This window comes from Neophocaena asiaeorientalis, unplaced genomic scaffold, assembly GCF_003031525.2.
Source record: "Neophocaena asiaeorientalis asiaeorientalis breed wild unplaced genomic scaffold, Neophocaena_asiaeorientalis_V1.1 scaffold4, whole genome shotgun sequence".
In the NCBI taxonomy this organism is placed as follows: Eukaryota; Metazoa; Chordata; class Mammalia; order Artiodactyla; family Phocoenidae; genus Neophocaena; species Neophocaena asiaeorientalis.
The window spans coordinates 3,510,738-3,519,502 of NW_020173682.1; the positions used below are offsets into that span (position 1 = coordinate 3,510,738).

Sequence of the window (8,765 nt, forward strand, 5' to 3'; positions counted from 1 at the left end):
TCACTTTACCTGTATTTTATATAAATGTTATGACACAGTATAACCACTTTTGGATTGGGCTTTTTTATTCCTTATGTTGTCTGTGAATATACCTGTATGCTTGCCTGTTACAATCATGCATTGCCACTGTTGCATAGGATTCCATAGTGTAAACATTTAACAATTTATCCCAATGTGTATTGCAATATGAGTGATTTTTAGTTTGTGTCTATTGAGAATAGCACTGGTATATAAATTCTAGAACTTGGGGAAAAAAAAAAAACCTAATAGTAAGAGCCTCAAGATTTTGACATAGTGAAAAAAGAGTTTGTCTCCACTAAACAAAACAAAAAACCAAGGGGTCAGAAGAAAGAAATACTGAGAAACCAAAAAAGTCTTGAAAATAGAAACAATAGGAAGGTTAGAAGATGAAGTTGAGAAAGTTGCCGACAAAGTCATACACACAAAAAAAGTCAGAGGGCTTCCCTGGTGGTCCAGTGGTTAAGAATCCGCCTGCCAATGCAGGGGATACGGGTTTGAGCCCTGGTCCAGGAAGATCCCACATGCCGTGGAGCAGCTAAGCCCATGCACCACAACTACTGAGCCTGTGCTCTAGAGCCCACAAGCCACAACTACTGAGCCTGCACTCTAGAGCCCATGAGCCACAACTACTGAGCCCACGAGCCACAACTACTGAGCCCACGAGCCACAACTACTGAAGCCCGTGCACTGAGAGCCTGTGCTCCACAACAAGAGAAGCCACCGCAATGAGAAGCCCGTGCACCGCAACGAAGAGTAGCCCCCACTCGTCACAACTAGAGAAAGACCAAATGCAGCCAAAAATAATTAATTTAAAAAATAATAAAATAAATGGTCATTTTAAAAAAAAACTTGGAAAATAGGAAAGAAATTAGAAGACCACAACACAAGGCTTCAGGTCTGAATAAGTTAAATAAGAAAATGTAACTGAAGGCCATCTGTTGCCAATGCCCAGAACAGTGGATAAAAATAGAACCACACTAAGGCACAGTACAAAGAAAACCATAAAAAAACAAAAAAAAATTTCGTACAAAGGTCTGAGAATCTGAATGTATCAAACAACACTGGGAATTAGAAGAAAATGGATCAGTACCCTCAAAATTCTGAGGGAAAGTGATCTCAAACCTCAATTGGTATAAAGGTAGGTAAAATAAAGTTTTCAAACACACACGTTCTCAAAAAATGTACTTATGTATCATTTATTGGGAAGCTCTTGCTCAACCAAGTGAGAAATTAAACTAAGAAAGAGGAGGATGTGGGACATACAAAAGAAGAGACCAACAAAAGAAGGGAAGCACCAGGGTGACAGCATCAAAAGCAACCTGTCCAGATGGGAGTCCATCAGTCAGAAGACTGCCAGAGATACGTTTCCAAGACAAATCAGTGATTGATGTGTTTGAAGATTTTGAGAAAAAAATTTATATAACTGAAGATGAGTTTAGGGTTGACTAGATGGTACATTAAACACTAAGGGAAAAAAGAATTACTGAGGGACTTCCCTGGTGGCGCAGTGGTTAAGAATCCGCCTGCCAGTGCAGGGGACACGGGTTCGAGCCCCGGTCCGGGAAGATCCCACATGCCGCGGAGCAACTAAGCCCGTGCGCCACAACTACTGAGCCCGCGTGCCACAACTACTGAAGCCCGCGCGCCTAGAGCCCGTGCTCTGCAACAGGAGAAGCCACTGCCATGAGAAGCCCGCACACCGCAACAGAGCAGTCTCCACTCGCTGCAACTAGAGAAAGCCTGTGCGCAGCAACGAAGACCCAACGCAGCCATAAATAAATAAATAAATTGATCTTTTTCTTTTAAAAAAGAATTACTTATTCAAAAAAGAATCCGGGGGTGGTGGTGCTGTGATGAATTGGGAGATTGGGATTGACATATATACACTAATATGTATAAAACAGATAACTAGGGCTTCCCTGGTGGCGCAGTGGTTGAGAGTCTGCCTGCCGATGCAGGGGACACAGGTTCGTGCCCCAGTCCGGGAAGATCCCACATGCCGCGGAGCGGCTGGGTCTGTGAGCCATGGCCGCTGAGCCTGTGCATCTGGAGCCTGTGCTCTGCAACGGGAGAGGCCACAACAGTGAGAGGCCCGTGTACCGTAAAAAAACAAACAAACAAAAAACATAACTAATAAGAACCTGCTGTATAAAAAACTAAATAAAATTTAAATGATAAAGCAGAAAAAAAAAAGACTCCTAAATATAACCCAAAAAAGTAGACTCACAGATACAGAGAACAAACTAGTGGTTACCATTGTGGGGGTGGGAGGCACAAACCATTGGGTATGAGATAGATTCAAGGATGTGTTGTACAACATGGGGAATATAGCCAATATTTTGTAATAACTGTAAATGAGAAGTAACATTTAAAAATTGTATTACAATTTTTTTTAAATAAGTGCCAAAATAAAAAGAATCCTAAGATAAGCAAGAGAGGAAAAGTCACCATAGTATCTTACATGACTCAGCTGTGATTGGCACATTTCATCGTAGTAGTAATGGAAACATGGATTGGTAGCTAAACTTACAACATGACCTTATTGAGAGGAGGAGGGGTTGTGTCTATGTGTTGATGGTGGTGAAAGAGGGTTCAATCCTCATCTTCCACAGAATAAGACAACTGGCACCGCTTAACCGTGACTAATCAATAAGTAGCAGAGATTTGGAGATGAAATGACAGTGGCTGCTTCTGGAGAGTGGGAAAGAGGTGAAGTGGGGCAGGGGACCGCTGTTTTGTTTGGGGTAGAAGGAACCACTGTTTTTGAAACAAGTTTTCTAGAGCGTGTTTGACTTTTCAGGGCTCAGTTTGTGTCCTGTGGTAGGGTGGCTCTCCGAGGATGGCTTCAGAAGCATGTCCCCGGTTCTTGACCCAACCTATAATTCAACTTGCCCATTTGCAGAAAAACACTTGAAAACCTCGAGGTGACTCTTAGGTCTTTTGTTCTGTAATTCTGAGATGCCAAGTAATCTGGTCTAGAGTTATAACATCTGGTGCTCGCTTCAGCAGTACACATGCTAAAAATTAGAACAAAACAACAAAGATTAAGTAACATTGCCCCTGCACAAGGATAACACACAAATTCCTGGAGCTGTTGCCTACTTTTAATTAAATGTCCTCTGAGTTCAAAAATATATATATATGTAGATCACATCTGAAAGGTTTGTTTATCTTAAATTAAGTCTTCAGGGACTTCATGGTAGTGCAGTGGTTAAGACTCTGCCCCCAAGGCAGGGGGCCCAGGTTTGGTCCCTGGTTGGGGAACTAGATCCCACGTGCATGCCGCAACTAAGAGTTTGCATGTTGCAAAAGAAAGAAAGAAATTAAGCCTTCATAATCACTGACTTTATGTGGAAATAAATCCACAGGTCTCTCAAGCTGAAGTAAGCAGTTCTCGAAAGTACTTTCTTTTTTTTTTTTTTTTGGCTGCACAGTGCTTCTTGCGGGATCTCAGTTCCCCAACCAGGGATTGAACCCGGGCCTCAGCAGTGAAAGCACCGAGTCCTAACCACTGGACCGCCAGGGAATTCCCAGAAAGTACTTCTTTCTTCATTAAATGAATGCTTCCAAATTTTGAAGATTTAGAAGAGAAGTGGATTTTTTTAAATTGTGCTAAAATACACATAAAATTTACCATCTTAAGCTTTTTTAAGTGTGTTGGAAGAAAAGTGTTTGCTTTGGGGGTTTGTGTGTGTGTGTGTACACAGAAATTAGCTCAGGACTGGAAGTATCTGTGTCATGATCTACACCAAAATATTTAATGTTCTTCAGTCCATATTAGCTTGATGGAATGATGTTATTAACATTATAAACTTTCAGATGTTTCCACTGTAGGTAAAAATCAGAACTGAGGACAACTATTTAAAATATTCAAGAAATTAACCATTTTTTTCACCCACTTAACAGTCAAGAGCCACTGGAAATGAAAAATCAGAATACTGTAACTAAATCTGAGAAATCCCAAATAAGTGCCCATTGTTTCCTGAGAGACAGACACCACTAGTATGAGCTCCAGGAAACACCCACGTTACCATCTTAGATATTTTCTTTTCTTGCCGAATCAAAAGTTAGGTTCACAGCTTTTCTATACAATAACTGGCATTGTGCACCGCCGCCCTGCATACTGCTCTGAAAATGAACTTTTGTTTTATGCAAATGTAGGCGAACTAGAATGAACAAAAGGCGCACATTTTAAGCCCGAGAACATTCAACTGAAAATGAAAAACGGATTTTTCTTCTGATAGAAAACCAGCTGGAAAAATTTTGCAGCAGGCCGGTTGGGGGCAGACCTGAGGCCTCTCAGCAGTCCCCTCTTTGCAAGGCGGCTGCCCACTGGCAACGACTTTCTAAACGCCCCTGTCAGGGGTCCCGAGGTGACCCCTCTGCAGGAATAAACAGGAAGAGGCAGGGCCCTCTCTCTGGTCCCCCCGGCCCCGTGGGGGGGTGATGAGGGCCAGCTCCTCCCCGCACCCACCGCTGGAACTACCTGCTCACCCCAAGGTCCAAACCGCCTGCTGGACAGCGGGGCCCACAGAGGTCTGACGGGGCTGGGACACTGATTCAGACCCCTTCTTTTTTTAATTTATGTAATTGAAGTATAGCTGATTTACAGTGTTGTGTTAATTTCTGCTGTACAGCAAAGTGACCCCATTATACATATATATATTCTTTGCCATTGTGGTTTATCACAGGGTATTGAATATAGTTCCCTGTGCTCTACAGTAGGACCTTGTTGCTTATCCATTCTCTCTCTATAATCGTTTGCATCTGCTCATCCCAAACTCCCACTCCATCCCTCCCCCACCCCCCTCCCCCTTGGCAACCACCAGTCTGTGCTCTATGTCTGTGCGTCTGTTTCCATTTCATAGATAGGTTCGTTTGTGTCATATTTTAGATTCCACATATAGGTGACGTCATATGACGTCTGTCTCTGTCTGACTTACTTCACTCAGTATGATCATCTCTAGGTCCATCCGCGTTTCTGCTGCAGACCCTTTAAGAGGACTTTCACAGGAGAGGAAGGAGGGCTGGAGACCCCTGCTTCGGAAGCCTGATGGAAGGATGCTTGGTTATTCAGGAATGTTGAGGTCCTGCTTCCTGAGCCTGGACACAGAGGCAACCATCAGAGAGCCTTGCTACTCTGCCCGCCACACACACTCCAGGGTCTGTTTTCACTCTGCCGTCTAACAATCGCTCCATTGAGAACTCTGCGGCTGGCAGCTCCACTGCCGTGTCTTCACGGCTGCAGCCTTGGGCCCAGCCCAGAACGAGGGCACCTCTGCCCTGTCCAATTCACACTTTCTTTGCCACTCTTCCCTCTGTCCCTTTCCCCCAAGAACTCCATCCATCCCTCGGATTTAGATGTTCCCATCACTCTTCTGGCAGAACATGCCTTCTGACACGTACCCTCATGCCTTTAAATATTATCTATATGCTGATAAATCCAAAATCTGCTTTTCCAAGCCTAATTGCTCCCATAAATTCCTAACTCATGTATCCAAATGCTTACAGGCCATTTGCACTTAAAGACCCCACAGGCACGTGCAATTCAACACGTCCAAAGTGAACTGAAAAAACCCCAGGCGTCATGTGTGTAAAGTCCGCAATTGCTTACTTGAAATCCTTGGGGACAAATGTTTTACGGAATTTTGAGTTCTTCAGAATTTAGAAAAGATAATACATAGTATATATATAACAGCTCCAGTGAGGTCTAGGCCAGTACCATGGAATCAAACGTGATTTTTCTCTTCAGCAAAATGTACCACTATTCACATTAGCGGAATATGCAAAGGCTGAAAAGTGTCATGTCAGTTGAAGTCATGTTTTATTATCAAAAGAGTTGCACCAAACTCACAAAAAACTTAATTTTCAGAGCCTCTTAGCTATTGGAGTTGTGAATAAGTGATTACTGAACTTTGTCACATATGACATTAAAGGGCTAATATCCCTAATATACACAGAGCTCTTAGAAATTAACAAGAAAAAGAACGATGAAAACCCAGGAAGAAAATGGACCAAGGAGGGGACTTTTCCGGTGGTGCAGTGGTTAAGACTACACTCCCAATGCAGGGGGCCCTGGTTCGATCCCTGGTCAGGGAAGTAGATCCCACATGCATGCTGCAACTAAGAGTCCACATGCCACAGACTTCCCTGGTGGCACAGGGGTTAAGAATCCACCTGCCAATGCAGGGGACATGGGTTCGAGCCCTGGTCCAGGGAGATCCCACATGCTGCAGAGCAGCTAAGCCCGTGCACCACAACTACTGAGCCTGCGCTCTAGAACCCCTGAGCCACAACTACTGAAGCCCGCGCACCTAGTGCCCGTGCTCTGCAACAAGAGAAGCCACCGCAATGAGAACCCCGCGCACCGCAACGAAGAGTAGCCCCTGCTCGCCGCAACTAGAGAAAGCCGGCATGCAACAACGAAGATCCAATGCAGCCCAAAAATAAATAAATAATAATTTTAAAAAATGAGTTAACATGCCATAACTAAGACCCGGTGCAACCAAATAAGTAAATAGATAATTAAATATTTAAAAAAAAAAGAAAAGAAAATGGACCAAGGACATGAATAGACCATTCAAAGATAACATTTTTAAATGTTCAACCATACTAATTGCAAGTTGCAAAGAAATGCAGCTTTTTGCAATAGGAAGATGTTTTCTGCTTATCAGATGAGCATGGATGAAAAATAAGTTAGCAAAAGTATAGAGAAATAGGCACTCACATATATTAGTGAGTTGATATTTGGGAAAACCTTAGGACACTTGCCTAGTAAACATACAGCAAGCTTTATATAAATGTTAAATAAATATTGCTGGAAGTTTTTATTGATACAAACTTTTTCAAGACAACTTATCAAAAATCGACACCTATTAAAAATCTATATGTCTATGTCCTAGTCTCCAGAACTTCCAGTTCTAAGAATTTATTCTACCAAAATACACCAGTGTGCAAAGATATCTTACGTAGAAAGATGTTCACTGAATCACTGCAGTGATGAAATTTGGAAACAACACCCCATCTTCAGCGGTGTGTTTCTTCTGCTCGACAGACTGAGAGGAAGATCTCAGCATCATCTTCAGACACATTAATATCCAGAGGAAGAAGACAGTGTCTTCCTGTGACTCTCTTTTAAGAGTGGAAAAACTTTTCCCAGAAGCTTCCCAGCAGACTTTCTCTTCCATCCACTGGACAGACCTGGGCTACGTGAACATTCCCAGGCCAAAGGGAATGGCATTACTCTATCCTGGGACCCATTTAGGCTCTTAAGAATTAATAAGAACCCCAAAGAGCTTTCTTTTCCCCTTCGGTTAGCTAAAATGTTTTATTTTTAATTTAATTTTTATTCTATATTGGAGCATATTTTATTTACAATGTTGTGTTTGTTTCAGGTGTACAGCATAGTGATTCAGTTGTACATATATCCATTCTTCTTCACATACGGCAGAAATCACATATGACATCTTAACAGATTCTTTTGTCTGATCCTGTATGTATTTACCTACTTTTGGTCATAAGAACATAAATATTATCTCATTGCACCAACCCCAGTGTATTAGTTATCTATTGCTGTTTAACAAATTGCCCCCAGATTCAGTGGCTTGTAGATTAAAACGTCGATCTTTCCGTTTTTGTGGGTCAGGAATCTGGGCACAGCTGAGCTGGGTTGCATGAAGTTGCAGGTGAGCTGACGGCCAGGTCTGGGGTCTCATCTAAAGACTGGACCTGGGCAGGGGTGGGGGGTGGGGGGAGGAGCCACTTCCAAGCTCACACACCTGGCTATTATCAGTCTCAGGAAATCGGCTTCCAAGCTCTCTCACCTGGGCCTCTCCGTGGGGCTGACTCACAACATGGTCGCCGGCTTCCCCAAGTGAACCGGGCAAGAGAGAGCTGGAAAGAGAGCGTCCAAGATGGAACCTGCGGTCCTTTGTCACCTAATCTCTGCATCGAGGCCATCGCCTCTGCCATGCTGTCTTCTCTAGAAGTGAGTCACTAAGTCTAGCCCACGTGGAAGGGAGGCGGGGATCAGAGGGGGATTATTTCAGAGGCTCCTACCGCGACCAGAATCAGCCTATGATGACCTTGTGGAGAGGAAGTAACGAGTTGCGCTGTTATTTTTGTCTGCTTACTGTCTATTTAGGAAAAGACCTCTTCCTCTTCCTCAGTCTGTGTGGCTCTGGAGACCGAAAGCTCCCCTCACCCCGGCTCTTTGTGGGGTGGGCAACTTTGTGGCCGGAGGGAGTGATTCAAGGATGAGCCTTTCAGAGCCTTTTCCAGGAACTGACAGGGGTGCTGGGAGAAACAGGGTCTCCTAAGATCACAGGTGCTGTGAAACATGGAAAACTGGAATTCTTCTGTCTTCTGTGTCTCTATATAAGACTCCTTTGCTCCAGAGCTGAGAGGAGCAGGGTGCGTGAAACACACCAAATCCTCTAACATCTCCGCCCCTCCGGACCCAGCTTTGCCTGGAGTCAGGCTTAACTTTTGAAGTTAGTTTTGAATTGGGTTTTCATCGCTTACAACAGCAATAGAAAAATGGTTCTAACATATGTTAGAACCATTTGGGACCCCATCAATAACATGGAGGGGGTCCCAAATACTCTATCTTCCCTTAATAAAACCATCATAGCAGTACCTTTTGTGGAATTATCTAAATACTTAGAGTATATTGAAAATGTTCAACCTTATCAGCATAATGCTTAGAAAATCAAGCTCCATGTTTTTCCTATTGTGTGAACCGT

The 8,765-nt window shown here is 43.4% G+C and overlaps 1 pseudogene; it reads left to right on the top strand.

Annotated features, from left to right (window-relative positions):
* The first annotated feature begins 3,014 nt into the window (after positions 1 to 3,014).
* Positions 3,015 to 3,127, top strand: LOC112402923 (uncharacterized; annotated as a pseudogene).
* Positions 3,128 to 8,765: the final 5,638 nt, after the last annotated feature.